The sequence below is a fragment of the Scyliorhinus torazame genome, chromosome 10 (genome assembly GCF_047496885.1).
Source record: "Scyliorhinus torazame isolate Kashiwa2021f chromosome 10, sScyTor2.1, whole genome shotgun sequence".
In the NCBI taxonomy this organism is placed as follows: domain Eukaryota; kingdom Metazoa; phylum Chordata; class Chondrichthyes; order Carcharhiniformes; family Scyliorhinidae; genus Scyliorhinus; species Scyliorhinus torazame.
Genome location: NC_092716.1, coordinates 186,316,628 through 186,332,630, shown reverse-complemented (window position 1 = coordinate 186,332,630; position 16,003 = coordinate 186,316,628). Strand labels below are relative to the sequence as shown.

Sequence of the window (16,003 nt, the reverse complement as noted above, 5' to 3'; positions counted from 1 at the left end):
GTACTCCTTCAGGACTGGTCCAAATTCAATGCAGCACTCTCTCAGGATTGGCCAAATGTCAATGCAACACTTCCTCAGGACTGGTCCAGCATCAATGCAGCACTCCCTTAGGACTGGCCCAGCATCAATGCAGCACGCCTTCAGGACTGGCTCAGCAACAATGTAGGACTCCCACAAGCCTGGCCCAATGACAGTACAGCACTCCCTTAGACCTAAACCAACGACAGTGCAGCGCTCCCTCAGGACTAGCCCATGACAGTGCAGTACTCCCTCAGGACTGGCCCAATGTCAATGCAGCACTCCCCCAGGACTGGCCCAGCGACAATGCAGCACTCTCTCAAGACTGGCCCTCTGATAGTGCCGCATATATGCACTGTGTCGTAATACAAAGCTATGGATCTAGGACAGAATTGTATGGCCCCATTGTGGTGGGAGCAGGACCATAAAATTCGGCAAGCCATTCAGAACTCCATTGACTCCAGTGATGTGGCTGTAAAATTCCACCCCACGAGCCAGCAAGTGAAATTGCACTGGATGGCACCTTATGTGCTGGTGCTGGGATTATGGGCTGAATGGCCTCCTTCCATGTTGTGAATGTCCAGAATTTTATGAAATCAGAAGCTTGGATTGAACCATCTGGTTCACCCTGAGACCATAAAAAGCATGGGTGGATGAACGTTTCCATTGCGGGTTGGTCTGTGAGATTGTTGGGGCCTGTGAGACTGTGGAGGCCTGTGAGACTGTGGAGGCCTGTGAGACTGTGGTGGCCTGTGAGACTGTGGAGGCCTGTGAGACTGTGGAGGCCTGGAGACTGTGGAGGCCTGTGAACCCATGGGGGCCTGTGAGATTGCAGGGACCTGTGAGACTGTTGGGGCCTGCTGAGACTGTTGGGGCCTGGTGAGACTGTTGGGGCCTGGTGAGACTGCGGAGGCCTGCGTGACTGCGGGGTCTGTGAGACTGCGGGGTTATGAGACTGCCGGGGCCTGTGAGGCTGCGGGGGCCTGTGAGGCTGCGGGGGCCTGTGAGGCTGCGGGGGCCTGTGAGGCTTGCGGGGGCCTGTGAGGCTGCGGGAGCCTGTGAGGCTGCGGGGGCCTGTGAGGCTGCGGGGGCCTGTGAGGCTGCGGGGGCCTGTGAGACTGCCGGAGCCTGTGAGACTGCTGGAGCCTGTGAGACTGCGGGGCTTTGTGAGACTGCCGGGGGCCTGTGAGACTGCCAGGGTTCTGTGAGACTGCCGGGGGTCTGTGAGACTGCCGGGGGTCTGTGAGACTGCCGGGGGCCTGTGAGACTGCCGGGGGCCTGTGAGACTGCCGGGGCTTGTGAGACTGCGGGGATTATGAGACTGCCGGGGGTCTGTGAGACTGCCGGGGGTCTGTGAGACTGCCGGGGGCCTGTGAGACTGCCGGGGCTTGTGAGACTGCCGGGGCTTGTGTGGCTGCGGGGATTATGAGACTGCCGGGGGTCTGTGAGACTGCGGGGATTATGACGCTGCCGGGGGTCTGTGAGACTGATGTACCATCAATGACTACGAGACGAATGGTGAACAATTGAGGCATTATTGTGCTAAATGTTAAGCCTCCTGCAGCTGGAACAAGAATGGGGGCAGCGCAGGAGAGCGTACACTTTTATACAAAGCCTGCTGGGTGGAGCCAGCAGGCCGGGATTTACTGTAATGACTGGAGTACAATGGCAGTACCGTAATACACGCAGTATATGATCAGTGGTGTTTACCACATTCACCCCCTGTTTAAAAAAGAGTCCAGCGGGGGTGAAGCGACCTTACAGGTCGAGTCTGTCGGGGGTTTTGACCCTCCGCTGCGATCGCCTCAGTCCAGGTAGTGGTGTGGGCGCCGATGTGGGTACCTGCGACTCCGGGAGCGTGTTGTCCTCTCCTTCTTCACCCAGTAGTGGATCCGGCGGGGGGACGTGTGCTGCTGGGGTGGGGGCTTCGGTGAGGGTCGCTGGTGGGGGGGTGAACGGTGCAGGGGCGGGGGTGGTAACCGGAGGGGGAGAGTACGGTACCAGGTCTGGAGTGGTGGTGATGGTGGATGGGGAACCAGCGGGTGCCAGGTCCCGGAGGGAGACTGTGTCCTGCCGCTCGTCTTGGTGTGCCACGTAGGCGTACTGTGGGTTTGCATGGAGGAGGAGCACATTTTCAACGAGAGGGTCTGATTCATGGCTCCTCGCATGCTTCCGGAGGAGGACGTGCCCAGGGACTGTCAGCCAGGATGGGAGCGAGACCCCGGAGGTGGACTTCCTAGGGAAGGCAAACACACGTTCGTGAGGGGTCTCATTGGTAGCAGTGCACAGGAGCGACCGGATGGAGTGGAGCGCATCGGGGAGGACCTCCTGCCAGCGGGAGACTGGGAAACTCTTAGACCGAAGGGGCAGCAGGACGGCCTTCCAGACCGTCGCATTCTCCCTCTCCACCTGCCCGTTTTCCCGGGGGTTAAAGCTGGTCGTCCTACTCGAGGCGATGCCTTTGCTGAGCAGGAACTGACGCAGCTTATCGCTCATGAAGGAGGATCCCCGATCGCTGTGGATATAGGTGGGGAAACCGAACAAGGTGAAGATACTGTGTAGGGCCTTGAATACCGTGGCAGAAGTCATGTCGGGGCATGGGATGGCGAAAGAGAAACGGGAGTACTCATCAGTGATATTGAGAAAGTACACATTGCAGTCAGTGGAGGGGAGGGGCCCTCTGAAGTCCATGCTGAGGCGCTCAAAGGGGCGGGAGGCCTTCACCAGGTGCGCTCTGTCCGGCCGGTAGAAGTGCGGTTTGCACTCGATGCAGACCTGGCAGTCCCTGGTCACAGTCCTGACCTCCTCGATGGAGTAGGGCAGGTTGCGAGCCTTGATAAAGTGGAAGAACCGAGTGACCCCCTGGATGACAGAGGTCGTTGTGGAGAGCTCGAAGCCGGTCTACTTGTGCGCTGGCACATGTACCGCGGGATAGAGCATCTGGGGGCTCATTGAGCTTCCCAGGGCGATACAAGGTCTCATAGTTATAGGTGGAGAGTTCAATCCTCCACCTCAAGATCTTGTCGTTCTTAATCTTGCTCCGCTGTGTGTTACTAAACATGAAGGCAACCGACCGTTGGTCAGTGAGGAGAGTGAATCTCCTGCCGGCCAGGTAATGCCACCAATGTCGAACAGCTTCCACAATGGCTTGGGCCTCCTTTCCGACAGAGGAGTGTCGAATTTCGGAGGCATGAAGGGTGCGGGAGAAGAAAGCCACGGGTCTGCCCGCCTGGTTGAGGGTGGCGGCCAGAGCTAATTCCGATGCGTCGCTCTCCACATGAAAGGGGAGGGACTCGTCGACCGCGTGCATCGTTGCTTTGGCGATATCCGCCTTGATGTGGTTGAAGGCCCGGCGGGCTTCAGCCGTCAGGGGAATAATGGTGGACTTGATAAGTGGGCGGGCCTTGTCTGCATAATTAGGGATCCACTGGGCATAATATGAGAAGAATCCCAGGCATCGTTTCAGTGCCTTGGGACAGTGAGGGAGGGGGAGTTCGTGGAGGGGGCGCATGCGGTCGGGGTCAGGCCCTAGGACTCCATTTTCCACAACGTAGGACACAACATGTACGGCAGAAAAATACTTTTCACTGTACCTCGGTACACGTGACAATAAACAAATCCAATCCAATCCAATCCAAGAATGGCTAAGCGGGTTGTGCGGAAAACGCATTTCTCGTTATTATAGGTAAGGTTAAGGAGTTCAGCGGTGTGGAGGAATTTCTGGAAATTCGCATCGTGGTCCTGCTGGTCATGGCCGCAGATGGTGACGTTATCCAGATACGGGAACGTGGCCCACAATCTGTACTGGTCAACTATTCGGTGCATCTCTCGCTGGAAGACCAAGACCCCATTGGTGACGCCGAAGGGAACCCTAAGGAAATGGTAGAGGCGGCCAGCTGCTTCGAATGCAGTGTAGCGGCGGTCCTCTGGGCGGATGGGGAGCTGGTGGTATGCGGATTTCAAGTCAACTGTGGAGAAGACTCGATATTGCGCAATCTGGTTGACCGTGTCAGATATGCGTGGAAGAGGGTACGCATCGAGCTGCGTGTGCCGGTTGATCGTCTGACTGTAGTCGATGACCATCCAGTGTTTCTCCCCAGTCTTGATGACCACCACTTCTAAGGAGTTAGCGAGCTGTACAGTTTCTGTAAGGCTGAGTGTACCCCCTCTAATAATCGCTGGTGTACATAATTGGACTTAATCCCGTGACATAGACGTCTCTGATCAGCAGTTCCGTGTGTTGGACTGCCGACACCGCCTGGCAATTACAGTTTCTGCCAAGTATCCGCAAAGCACGCAGGCTATATGGGTAGAGATCAGGAATAAGAAGGGTGCAGTCACAATGTTGGGGGTTTACTACAGGCCTCCAAACAGCCAGCGGGAGATAGAGGAGCAGATAGGTAGTCAGATTTTGGAAAAGAGTAAAAACAACCGGGTTGTGGTGATGGGAGACTTCAACTTCCCCAATATTGACTGGGACTCACTTAGTGCCAGGGGCTTAGACGGGACAGAATTTGTAAGGAGCATCCAGGAGGACTTCTTAAAACAATATGTAGACCGTCCAACTAGGGAAGGGGCTGTACTGGACCTATTGGGGAATGAGCCCGGTCAGGTGGTAGAAGTTTCAGTAGGGGAGCATTTCGGGAACAGTGACCACAATTCAGTAAGTTTTAAAGTGCTGGTGGACAAGGATAAGAGTGGTCCTAGGGTGAATGTGCTAAATTGGGGGATGGCTAATTATAACAATATTAGGCGGGAACTGAAGAACCTAGATTGGGGGCGGATGTTTGAGGGTAAATCAACACCTGACATGTGGGAGGCTTTCAAGTGTCAGTTGAAAGGAATTCAGGACCGGCATGTTCCTGTGAGGAAGAAGGATAAATACGGCAATTTTCGGGAACCTTGGATAACGAGAGATATTGTAGGCCTTGTCAAAAAGAAAAAGGAGGCATTTGTCAGGGCTAAAAGGCTGGGAACAGACAAAGGCTGGGAACAGACGAAGCCTGTGTGGAATATAAGGAAAGTAGGAAGGAACTTAAGCAAGGAGTCAGGAGGGCTAGAAGGGGTCACGAAAAGTCATTGGCAAATAGGGTTAAGGAAAATCCCAAGGCTTTTTACGTACATAAAAAGCAAGAGGGTAGGCAGGGAAAGGGTTGGCCCACTGAAGGATAGGCAAGGGAATCTATGTGTAGAGCCAGAGGAAATGGGCGAGGTACTAAATGAATACTTTGCATCAGTATTCACCAAAGAGAAGGAATTGGTGGATGTTGAGCCTGGAGAAGCCTGGATCACATTGAGATCCAAAAAGCCGAGGTGTTGGGCATCTTGAAAAATATTAAGGTAGATAAGTCCCCAGGGCCTGATGGGATCTACCCCAGAATACTGAAGGAGGCTAGAGAGGAAATTGCTGAGGCCTTGACCGAAATCTTTGGATCCTCACTGTCTTCAGGTGATGTCCCGGAGGACTGGAGAATAGCCAATGTTGTTCCTCTGTTTAAGAAGGGTAGCAAGGATAATCCAGGGAACTACAGGCCGGTGAGCCTTACGTCAGTGGTAGGGAAATTACTGGAGAGAATTCTTCGAGACAGGATCTACTCCCATTTGGAAGCAAATGGACGTATTAGTGAGAGGCTGCATGGTTTTGTGAAGGGGAGGTCGTGTCTCACTAACTTGATAGAGTTTTTCGAAGAGGTCACAAAGATGATTGATGCAGGTAGGGCAGTGGATATTTCTATATGGACTTCAGTAAGGCCTTTGACAAGGTCCCTCATGGTAGACTAGTACAAAAGGTGAAGTCACACGGGATCAGGGGTGAGCTGGCGAGGTGGATACGGAACTGGCTAGGTCATAGAAGGCAGAGAGTAGCAATGGAAGGATGCTTTTCTAATTGGAGGGCTGTGACTATTGGTGTTCTGCAGGGTTCAGTGCTGGGACCTTTGCTGTTTGTAGTATACATAAATGATTTGGAGGAAAATGTAACTGGTCTGATTAGTAAGTTTGCAGACGACACAAAGGTTGGTGGAATTGCGGATAGCGATGAGGACTGTCAGAGGATACAGCAGGATTTAGATTGTTTGGAGACTTGGGTGGAGAGATGGCAGATGGAGTTTAATCCGGACAAATGTGAGGTAATGCATTTTGAAAGGTCTAATGTAGGTAGGGAATATACCGTGAATGGTAGAACCCTCAAGAGTATTGAAAGTCAGAGAGATCTAGGTGTGCAGGTCCACAGGTCACTGAAAGGGGCAACACAGGTGGAGAAGGTAGTCAAGAAGGCATACGGCATGCTTGCCTTCATTGGCCGGGGCATTGAGTATAAGAATTGGCAAGTCATGTTGCAGCTGTATAGAACCTTAGTTAGGCCACACTTGGAGTACAGTGCTCAATTCTGGTCGCCACACTACCAGAAGGATGTGGAGGCTTTAGAGAGTGTGCAGGAGAGATTTACCAGGATGTTGCCTGGTATGGAGGGCATTAGCTATGAGGAGCGGTTGAATAAACTCGGTTTGTTCTCACTGGAACGACGGAGGTTGAGGGGCGACCTGATAGAGGTCTACAGAATTATGAGGGGCATAGACAGAGTGGATAGTCAGAGGCTTTTCCCCAGGGTAGAGTGGTCAATTACTAGGGGGCATAGGTTTAAGGTGCGAGGGGCAAGGTTTAGAGTAGATGTACGAGGCAAGTTTTTTTACACAGAGGGTAGTGGGTGCCTGGAACTCGCTGCCGGAGGAGGTGGTGGAAGCAGGGACGAGAGTGACATTTAAGGGGCATCTTGACAAATACATGAATAGATGGGAATAGAGGGATACGGACCCAGGAAGTGTAAAAGATTGTAGTTTAGTCGGGCAGCATGGTCGGCACGGGCTTGGAGGGCCGAAGGGCCTGTTCCTGTGCTGTACTTTTCTTTGTTCTTTGTTCTTTGAAATTGTCCTGGGACTCCCCCGGGAGTTGCCATCTCGTGGCCAGGAGGTGCCTGGCGAGCACCTGGTTAACAGTCTTGATGTACTGACCTTTCAGCAGTTCCATCGCTTCCGTGTAAGTGGGAGCGTCCCGAATGAGGAGGAAAACATGTGGGCTCACACGTGCGTAGAGTTTTTGGAGCTTCTGTGGGTCTGAGATGACTTCTGTGGATGCTTGAGATATCCTTCAAAGCAGGCTAGCCAATGCTCGAAAGTGGCTGTGGCGTCGGCTGCGTGGGGGTTCAGCTCCAGGCGATCCGGCTTGAGTAAGACATTCATCTTCAAATTCTAGCACAATAAATTGATGTACCATCAATGACCACGAGACGAACGGTGAACAATTGAGGCTTTATTGTACTAGATGTTAAGCCTCCTGCAGCTGGAACCAGAATGGGGGCAACGCAGGAGAGCGTACACTTTAATACAGAGCCTGCTGGGTGGGGCCAGCAGGCCGGGATTTACTGTAATGACTGGAGTACAATGGCAGTACCGTAATACATGCAGTGTATGATCAACGGTGTTTACGACAGAGACTGCGGAGGCCTGTGAGACTGCCGGGGCCTGTGAGACTGCCGGGGCCTGTGAGACTGCCGGGGCCTGTGAGACAGCCGGGGCCTGTGAGACTGCCGTGGCCTGAGAGACTGCGGGGGATGTGAGACTGCCGGGGCCTGTGAGACTGCCGGGGCCTGAGAGACTGCGGGGGATGTGAAACTGATGGGGCCTGAGTGACTGCGTGGAATGTGAGACTGACGGGGCCTGTGAGACTGCCGGGGCCTGTGAGACTGCCGGGGCCTGTGAGACTGCCGGGGCCTGAGAGACTGCCGGGGCCTGAGAGACTGCCGGGGCCTGAGAGACTGCCGGGGCCTGAGAGACTGCGGGGGATGTGAGACTGACGGAGCCTGTGAGACTGACGGGGCCTGTGAGACTGCGGGAAGCCTGTGAGACTGCGGGGGACCTGTGAGACTGCGGGGGATGTGAGACTGCTGGGGCCTGTGAGACTGCCGGGGCCTGTGAGACTGCCGGGGCCTGTGAGACTGCGGGAAGCCTGTGAGACTGCGGGGGGCCTGTGAGACTGCGGGGATGTGAGACTGCCAAAGCCTGTGAGACTGCGGGGGGCCTGTGAGACTGCGGGGGGCCTGTGAGACTGCGGGGGGCCTGTGAGACTGCGGGGGGCCTGTGAGAGTGCCAGGGGCTGTGAAACTGCCAGGGGTTTGTAAGATTGCGGGGGCTGTGAGACTGCCGGGGGCCTGTGAGACTGCCGGGGCCTGTGAGACTGCCGGGGCCTGTGAGACTGCCGGGGCCTGTGAGACTGCGGGAAGCCTGTGAGACTGCGGGGGACCTGTGAGACTGCGGGGGATGTGAGACTGCTGGGGCCTGTGAGACTGCCGGGGCCTGTGAGACTGCCGGGGCCTGTGAGACTGCGGGAAGCCTGTGAGACTGCGGGGGGCCTGTGAGACTGCGGGGATGTGAGACTGCCAAAGCCTGCGGGGGGCCTGTGAGACTGCGGGGGGCCTGTGAGACTGCGGGGGGCCTGTGAGACTGCGGGGGGCCTGTGAGAGTGCCAGGGGCTGTGAAACTGCCAGGGGTTTGTAAGATTGCGGGGGCTGTGAGACTGCCGGGGGCCTGTGAGACTGCCGGGGCCTGTGAGACTGCCGGGGCCTGTGAGACTGCCGGGGCCTGTGAGACTGCGGGAAGCCTGTGAGACTGCGGGGGGCCTGTGAGACTGCGGGGATGTGAGACTGCCAAAGCCTGTGAGACTGCGGGGGGCCTGTGAGACTGCGGGGGGCCTGTGAGACTGCGGGGGGCCTGTGAGAGTGCCAGGGGCTGTGAAACTGCCAGGGGTTTGTAAGATTGCGGGGGCTGTGAGACTGCCGGGGGCCTGTGAGACTGCCGGGGCCTGTGAGACTGCCGGGGCCTGTGAGACTGCCGGGGCCTGTGAGACTGCTGGGGCCTGTGAGACTGCGGGAAGCCTGTAAGACTGCGGGGGGCCTGTGAGACTGCGGGGGATGTGAGACTGCCAAAGCCTGTGAGACTGCCAGGGGCTGTGAGACTGCGGGGGGCCTGTGAGACTGCGGGGGGCCTGTGAGAGTGCCAGGGGCTGTGAAACTGCCGGGGGTTTGTAAGATTGCGGGGGCTGTGAGACTGCCGGGGGCCTGTGAGACTGCCGGGGGTCTTTGAGACTGCCGGGGCCTGTGAGACTGCCGGGGCCTGTGAGACTGCCGGGGCCTGTGAGACTGCCGGGGCCTGTGAGACTGCCGGGGGCCAGTGAGACTGCCGGGGGCCTATGAGACTGCCGGGGGCCTATGAGACTGCCGGGGGTCAGTGAGACTGCCGGGGCCTGTGAGACTGCGGGGGGCCTGTGAGACTGCCGGGGGCCTGTGAGACTGCCGGGGGTCTGTGAGACTGCCGGGGCCTGTGAGACTGCCGGGACGTGTGAGACTGCCGGGGCCTGTGAGACTGCCGGGGCCTGTGAGACTGCCGGGGGCCTGTGAGACTGCCGGGGGCCTGTGAGACTGCCGGGGGCCTGTGAGATGCCGGGGGTCTGTGAGACTGCCGGGGCCTGTGAGACTGCGGGGGGCCTGTGAGACTGCGGGGGGCCTGTGAGAGTGCCAGGGGCTGTGAAACTGCCGGGGGTTTGTAAGATTGCGGGGGCTGTGAGACTGCCGGGGGCCTGTGAGACTGCTGGGGGCCTGTTGTGTTGTTATGTTACTTTGAGTAACATAAGCCGCTACTTGGTATAGGCATTGCTGAAGGATACTCCAGATTCTGAGGTAAGTTGAATGTATTTATTGAGCGATTAACAAAGCTCCTAAATGAGTTCTACACTCTACTAATCTGACTCTAGTAACACAGTATACTCTACTGACTATATGAGCTTGCTCCAGACCACGTGCTATGGTGTGACGGTGCTGTTAACCACACACGATGCTGTTAACCACTCTCTAGGTTTCTGCCGGTGGAAGAGACAGGGCCCGTGTGGTGAACCACTGTTATTGTAGTTCCACTGTTGTTCCACTGTTACTTACAGCGCTGTATATATTCTCTGTTACTGTTTGTTCCATTGTTACTCACTGTTATATATTGTTCTTCCGTGGTCCGCCCCACTGGTGTTGTATATAGTTGACTGATCTGTAGCCCTGTCTCCAGTCTGGGTTCAGCAGCAGACAGGCTACATCTTAGAGTACTAAAACCATTACTTTGTTTCCTACAACTTGCCTCGTGTGTAATTGATGGTGCATCAGCCTGTGTGCCTTGCCTTTTTATAGTGGTCGTGTGGTGCCCTCTTATGGTGTGCCACCTCTGGGTGTCCTGATTACCCATTGGTTGTGTCCTGTTCTTATGACCCATTGGTTACGTGTCTGCATATCATTACACCCCCCCCCTGGAGACTGGAGGTCTGTGAGGCTGCAGGGACCTCTGAGACTATTGGGGCCTGTGAGACTGCCGGGGGCCTGTGAGACTGCCGGGGGACTGTGAGACTGCCGGGAGACTGTGAGACTGCCGGGAGACTGTGAGTCTGCCGGGGGTCTGTGAGACTGCGAGACTGCCGGGAGACTGTGAGACTGCCGGGAGACTGTGAGACTGCCGGGGGTCTGTGAGACTGCCGGGGTTCTGTGAGACTGCCGGGAGACTGTGAGACTGCCGGGAGACTGTGAGACTGCCGGGAGACTGTGAGACTGCCGGGAGACTGTGAGACTGCCGGGAGACTGTGAGACTGCCGGGGGTCTGTGAGACTGCCGGTGGTCTGTGAGACTGCCGGGAGACTGTGAGACTGCCGGGAGACTGTGAGACTGCCGGGGGGCTGTGAGACTGCCGGGGGCCTGTTATGTGCCGGGGGCCTGTGAGACTGCCGGGGGCCTGTGAGACTGCCGGGGGCCTGTGAGACTGACTGGAGACTGTGAGACTGCCGGGGGCCTGTGAGACTGCCGGGAGACTGTGAGACTGCCGGGAGACTGTGAGACTGCCGGGAGACTGTGAGACTGCCGGGAGACTGTGAGACTGCCGGGGGTCTGTGAGACTGCCGGGAGACTGTGAGACTGCCGGGGGCCTGTGAGACTGCCGGGAGACTGTGAGACTGCCGGGAGACTGTGGGACTGCCGGGAGACTGTGAGACTGCCGGGAGACTGTGAGACTGCCGGGGGTCTGTGAGACTGCCGGGAGACTGTGGGACTGCCGGGAGACTGTGAGACTGCCGGGGGCCTGTGAGACTGCCGGGGCCTGCTATGTGCCGGAGGTCTGTGAGACTGCCGGGGGTCTGTGAGACTGCCGGGGGTCTGTGAGACTGCCGGGGGCCTGTTATGTGCCGGGGGTCTGTGAGACTGCCGGGGGTCTGTGAGACTGCCGGGGGTCTGTGAGACTGCCGGGGGCCTGTTATGTGCCGGGGGCCTGTGAGACTGCCGGGGGTCTGTGAGATGCCGGGGGTCTGTGACATTGTTGGGGCCTCTGAGACTGTTTGGGTCTGTGACCCTGCGGGTGCCAGTGAGACTGCAAGGGCCTGTGACACTGCAAAGGCCTGTGAGATTACAGGAGTCTGGCACCCTGCGGGGGCCTGTGACCCTACGGGTGCCTGTGACCCTGCGGGTGCCTGTGACCCTGTTGGGGCCTGTGAGACTGTTGGGGCCTGTGAGACTGTTGGCGCCTGTGACCCTGCGGGTGCCTGTGAGACTGCAGGGGGCTGTGACCCTGCGGGTGCCTGTGACCCTGTTGGCGCCTGTGAGACTGTTGGCGCCTGTGAGACTGTTGGCGCCTGTGAGACTGTTGGCGCCTGTGAGACTGTTGGCGCCTGTGAGACTGTTGGCGCCTGTGAGACTGTTGAGGCCTGTGAGACTGTTGAGGCCTGTGAGACTGTTGGGGCCTGTGAGACTGCTGGGGCCTGTGAGACTGCTGGGGCCTGTGAGACTGCGGAGGCCTGTGAGACTGCGGAGGCCTGAGAGACTGCGGGGGCCTGGGAGACTGCGGAGGCCTGCGAGACTGCGGGGGCCTGGGAGACTGCGGGGGCCTGGGAGACTGCGGGGGCCTGGGAGACTGCGGGGGCCTGGGAGACTGCGGGGGCCTGGGAGACTGCGGGGGCCTGGGAGACTGCGGGGGCCTGGGAGACTGCGGGGGCCTGGGAGACTGCGGGGGCCTGGGAGACTGCGGGGGCCTGGGAGACTGCGGGGGCCTGCGAGACTGCGGAGGCCTGCGAGACTGCGGAGGCCTGCGAGACTGTGGGAGCCTGGGACTGTGGGGAATGAGCAGAGGAGTGGGATTCATTGGAAAGCTCTTTCAAAGAGCTCATCAAGGTATATCAAGCCTACAGGCACAAAAGCAGACATTTTGGCCCACATCGGCACATGGGCCTCTTCCCTCCCCTCTTCACCCTGATGACAGTGGGCTGGATTCTGGTATGGGGAGGAGGTGGGGACGTGGTGGTATTGTCACTGGACTAGTTAACCAGAGACCGAGAACAATACTTTGAGGACCCAGATTCAAATCCCACCACATGGTGAAATTTGAATTCAATAAAGATCTGGAATTAGCAGTTTAATATAACCATGAAAACATTGTCAATTGTTGTAAAAACCCATCTGGTTCACTTTCTTTAGGGAAGGAAATCTGCCATCCTTACCTTGCTTGGCCTACATGTGACGTCAGACCCACAGCAATATGGTTGACTCATAACTGCCCCCTCAAGGACAATTCGAGATGGGCAATAAATTCTGGCATAGCCTGTGACTTCCACATCCCATGAACGAATAATAAAAACAAATCTCCGTTAGGGAGGCTCCGCTGGAGGAGAATGCACCCATTTGATGATCCTCCTGGGAGCACAAATCGGGATGCAATTCCGTATCCCTTGTCATGCAAATTTATACATGGTGCCCCCCAAGTAGGGGGACCCGACTTGCCCTCCTCGGATCCCCTATTGAGGGAGACCCCCCACATGCCACAGGGAATCCTTTAATAGAGAGACCCCTGCCCAGGGACCCCTGTAATAGGGAGATCAACCCCCAGGGACCACTGTAATAGGGAGACACCCCCCAGGAACCCCCTGACTAAAGTGACACCCGTGGACCACCCCTTCCTCCCGCACACCTCTACCCACTCTCCCTCCCCCCCCCCCCCCCCCCCCCCCCCCCAGAAATTAGACGCCTGTCTGGAGGATAGCGAGCAGTCCAGACAGGGGCAGAGAAAAATATTACAGCTCTAACACTTACCTGGAGCCTCCAGGTGCCATTCCTTGAAGGAGAGCAGCTGTGACCTGCATCTGGCTCCCACAGATCCACTAGCTGCAAGCCATTCATAACTTTCTAGTAGTGGTCTGTAATTAACAGCTTCCACAAACCAGCTGCAGCCTTGATTCATTCATATCCTGTCGTGGATCAGTGACTCTAAGTGGCGAAACCCCAATGTTTACAAACATTAACCAAAGAGAGGTAAGTGCATTATAAGCACTAAGTACATTCCAATCACTCAAGCATTTGATTGCAATGCATATACCTCTCTTTGATGTGATTATTGTCTCCAGCTTCCAGGCAGGGGTCTCTTTTCTGAGGGGCGGGTCTGTGGGTGGGGTCCCTCTAGTTAGGGGGTCTCTTTGTAGGGTCCCTCTATTTCAGGGGTCCTGGAGGGGTCTCCCTATTCATGGAGTCCCTGGGGGGTCTCTCTATTAAGGGGATCCCGGGGAGGGAAATGAGGGGAGTTACCCCCTTGGCCCATTGCAAGGTCCATTATGCCAGGGCTATGCTGGTAGACATCACAAGTGATCCCTGTCCACGTGATTCCCGGCCCCGGTGACCAGAGAATTACAAAAGGCAGGAGCATAGGGTGCCTGGCCCGCTACATGGATTTATTTACATCCTCCTGCTGGCGCGTGGGCATGAATCTCGATTCCGGCAGTAGCGTGGGGTCAGAGCATCACGTTCAGATTGGCGGACACTGGCGCCTGCTGCCGATCCTGATTTCGCGATTCTCAGCCGCATCATGGACCCCGATACCGCCGTTGGCTGACTGAGAATTCACCCCCATGTGTGGGGAGTAGAATAGTGGGGAGTGTTGGGGTGTGTAGCAGGGGATATGGTAGATGGAGCAGGGGAGTGTTGGGGGCTGCTGTAGAACATAGAACAATACAGCGCAGTACAGGCCCTTCGGCCCACAATGTTGCACCGAAACAAAAGCCATCTAACCTACACTATGCCATTATCATCCATATGTTTATCCAATAAACTTTTAAATGCCCTCAATGTTGGTGAGTTCACTACTGTAGCAGGTAGGGCATTCCACGGCCTCACTACTCTTTGCGTAAAGAACCTACCTCTGACCTCTGTCCTATATCTATTACCCCTCAGTTTAAAGCTATGTCCCCTCGTGCCAGCCATTTCCATCCGCGGGAGAAGGCTCTCACTGTCCACCCTATCCAACCCCCTGATCATTTTGTATGCCTCTATTAAGTCTCCTCTTAACCTTCTTCTCTCCAACGAAAACAACCTCAAGTCCATCAGCCTTTCCTCATAAGATTTTCCCTCCATACCAGGCAACATCCTGGTAAATCTCCTCTGCACCCGCTCCAAAGCCTCCACGTCCTTCCTATAATGCGGTGACCAGAACTGTACGCAATACTCCAAATGCGGCCGTACCAGAGTTCTGTACAGCTGCAACATGACCTCCTGACTCCGGAACTCAATCCCTCTACCAATAAAGGCCAACACTCCATAGGCCTTCTTCACAACCCTATCAACCTGGGTGGCAACTTTCAGGGATCTATGTACATGGACACCTAGATCCCTCTGCTCATCCACACTTTCAAGAACTTTTCCATTAGCCAAATATTCCGCATTCCTGTTATTCCTTCAAAAGTGAATCACCTCACACTTCTCTACATTAAACTCCATTTGCCACCTCTCAGCCCAGCTCTGTGGTGGAGTGGGAGAGTGTGGTGGTGGAGTGGGGAGTTTTTGCAAGAGGCATGTGGGGTGTTTTGGAGAGTGTGGTAGTGGAATGTTGGCTGTTGCATGTGGAGAATAGGGATGTTGTGGGGAGTGTTGAGGGACTATACAAGGATAGTGGGTTTGGAGTTGGGCTGCACAGTTTGATTAGGGGAGGGTGGTGTTGCTAACTTTTGGTTGGTTCAGTTGGCTCTGTTTTATAACCGTTGCTCTCGAGTCGCCAGGTATCTTTATGATACCGCCACAAGGTTCAAGTTCAAGTAATGATCAATAACTCAATACACCGATTAGTAAGATTCAAATCAAAGCACATTTATTATACACAGTAATCGCTACTCATGCACAAATTCTACGTCTAAGCTACTTCTACAACTAACAGGCCTATACTTAGCTTCGGACTGGCCCACCAGGTCAGGGGAACAAATGGCCTTTCGTTCGGGTTCTGAGTCTGCGGGATTCGAAGTTGGTATGGATTGGTAGCTAGGAGCGCCTATCACGTAGCGAGCGTTGACTTAAGACTTACTGGATTTCGGCGGCAGTTGAACTGATCACGGTCAAGGTTGGTTCGCGTTGCTGGGTGACCCGGTCAAGAAGAACGATTTGAGCTTAGGGGCTTAACTTTATAGTCCCCAGGGGCTTCCCGCCTTTCGGGGCAGACTCTGTACCTGGTTCCAGGTGATTGGACTTTGTTCCAATCACTTGGTTCGATTTCTCCAATACTGGAGCGGTTCCCTGATCGATGGGCGGTCTTGAGGTGTCCGTTAACCTCTTTTGTGTTGGCTCCTGCTGGCGCCGGGGAGTCTGGCTTAGCTTTGTTTGTCCCAAATGTTGCAATTGTTCCCGGGGATTGCTTATTAGTATGTAGATGGCTGCTACATTATTATGCAGATGGCTGCTTGTATCGATGCTGTCTGGGCTTTTGCAGAGTTTAATACACAGTAAACTTGCACCTGCTGGTTTCTGCCTGTGTTGGCTGAATTTCCCTGCAGCCTTTGCTGTTCTCCATTTTACATCGGGAGTTGGCCAACCCAGATGGCTACAGTGGGGAGTCTTTGGCATAGTGGGTGTGTCTAGTTTTAGGGTTATTCTGGATGAATTAAA

The 16,003-nt window shown here is 55.7% G+C and overlaps 1 protein-coding gene across 1 annotated transcript in view; it reads left to right on the top strand.

Moving 5' to 3' along the window:
• LOC140384433 (malignant fibrous histiocytoma-amplified sequence 1) overlaps positions 1–16,003 on the top strand; it is a 193,520-nt gene that overhangs the window by 167,669 nt on the left and 9,848 nt on the right. The gene's annotated exons all lie outside the window — the stretch shown is intronic.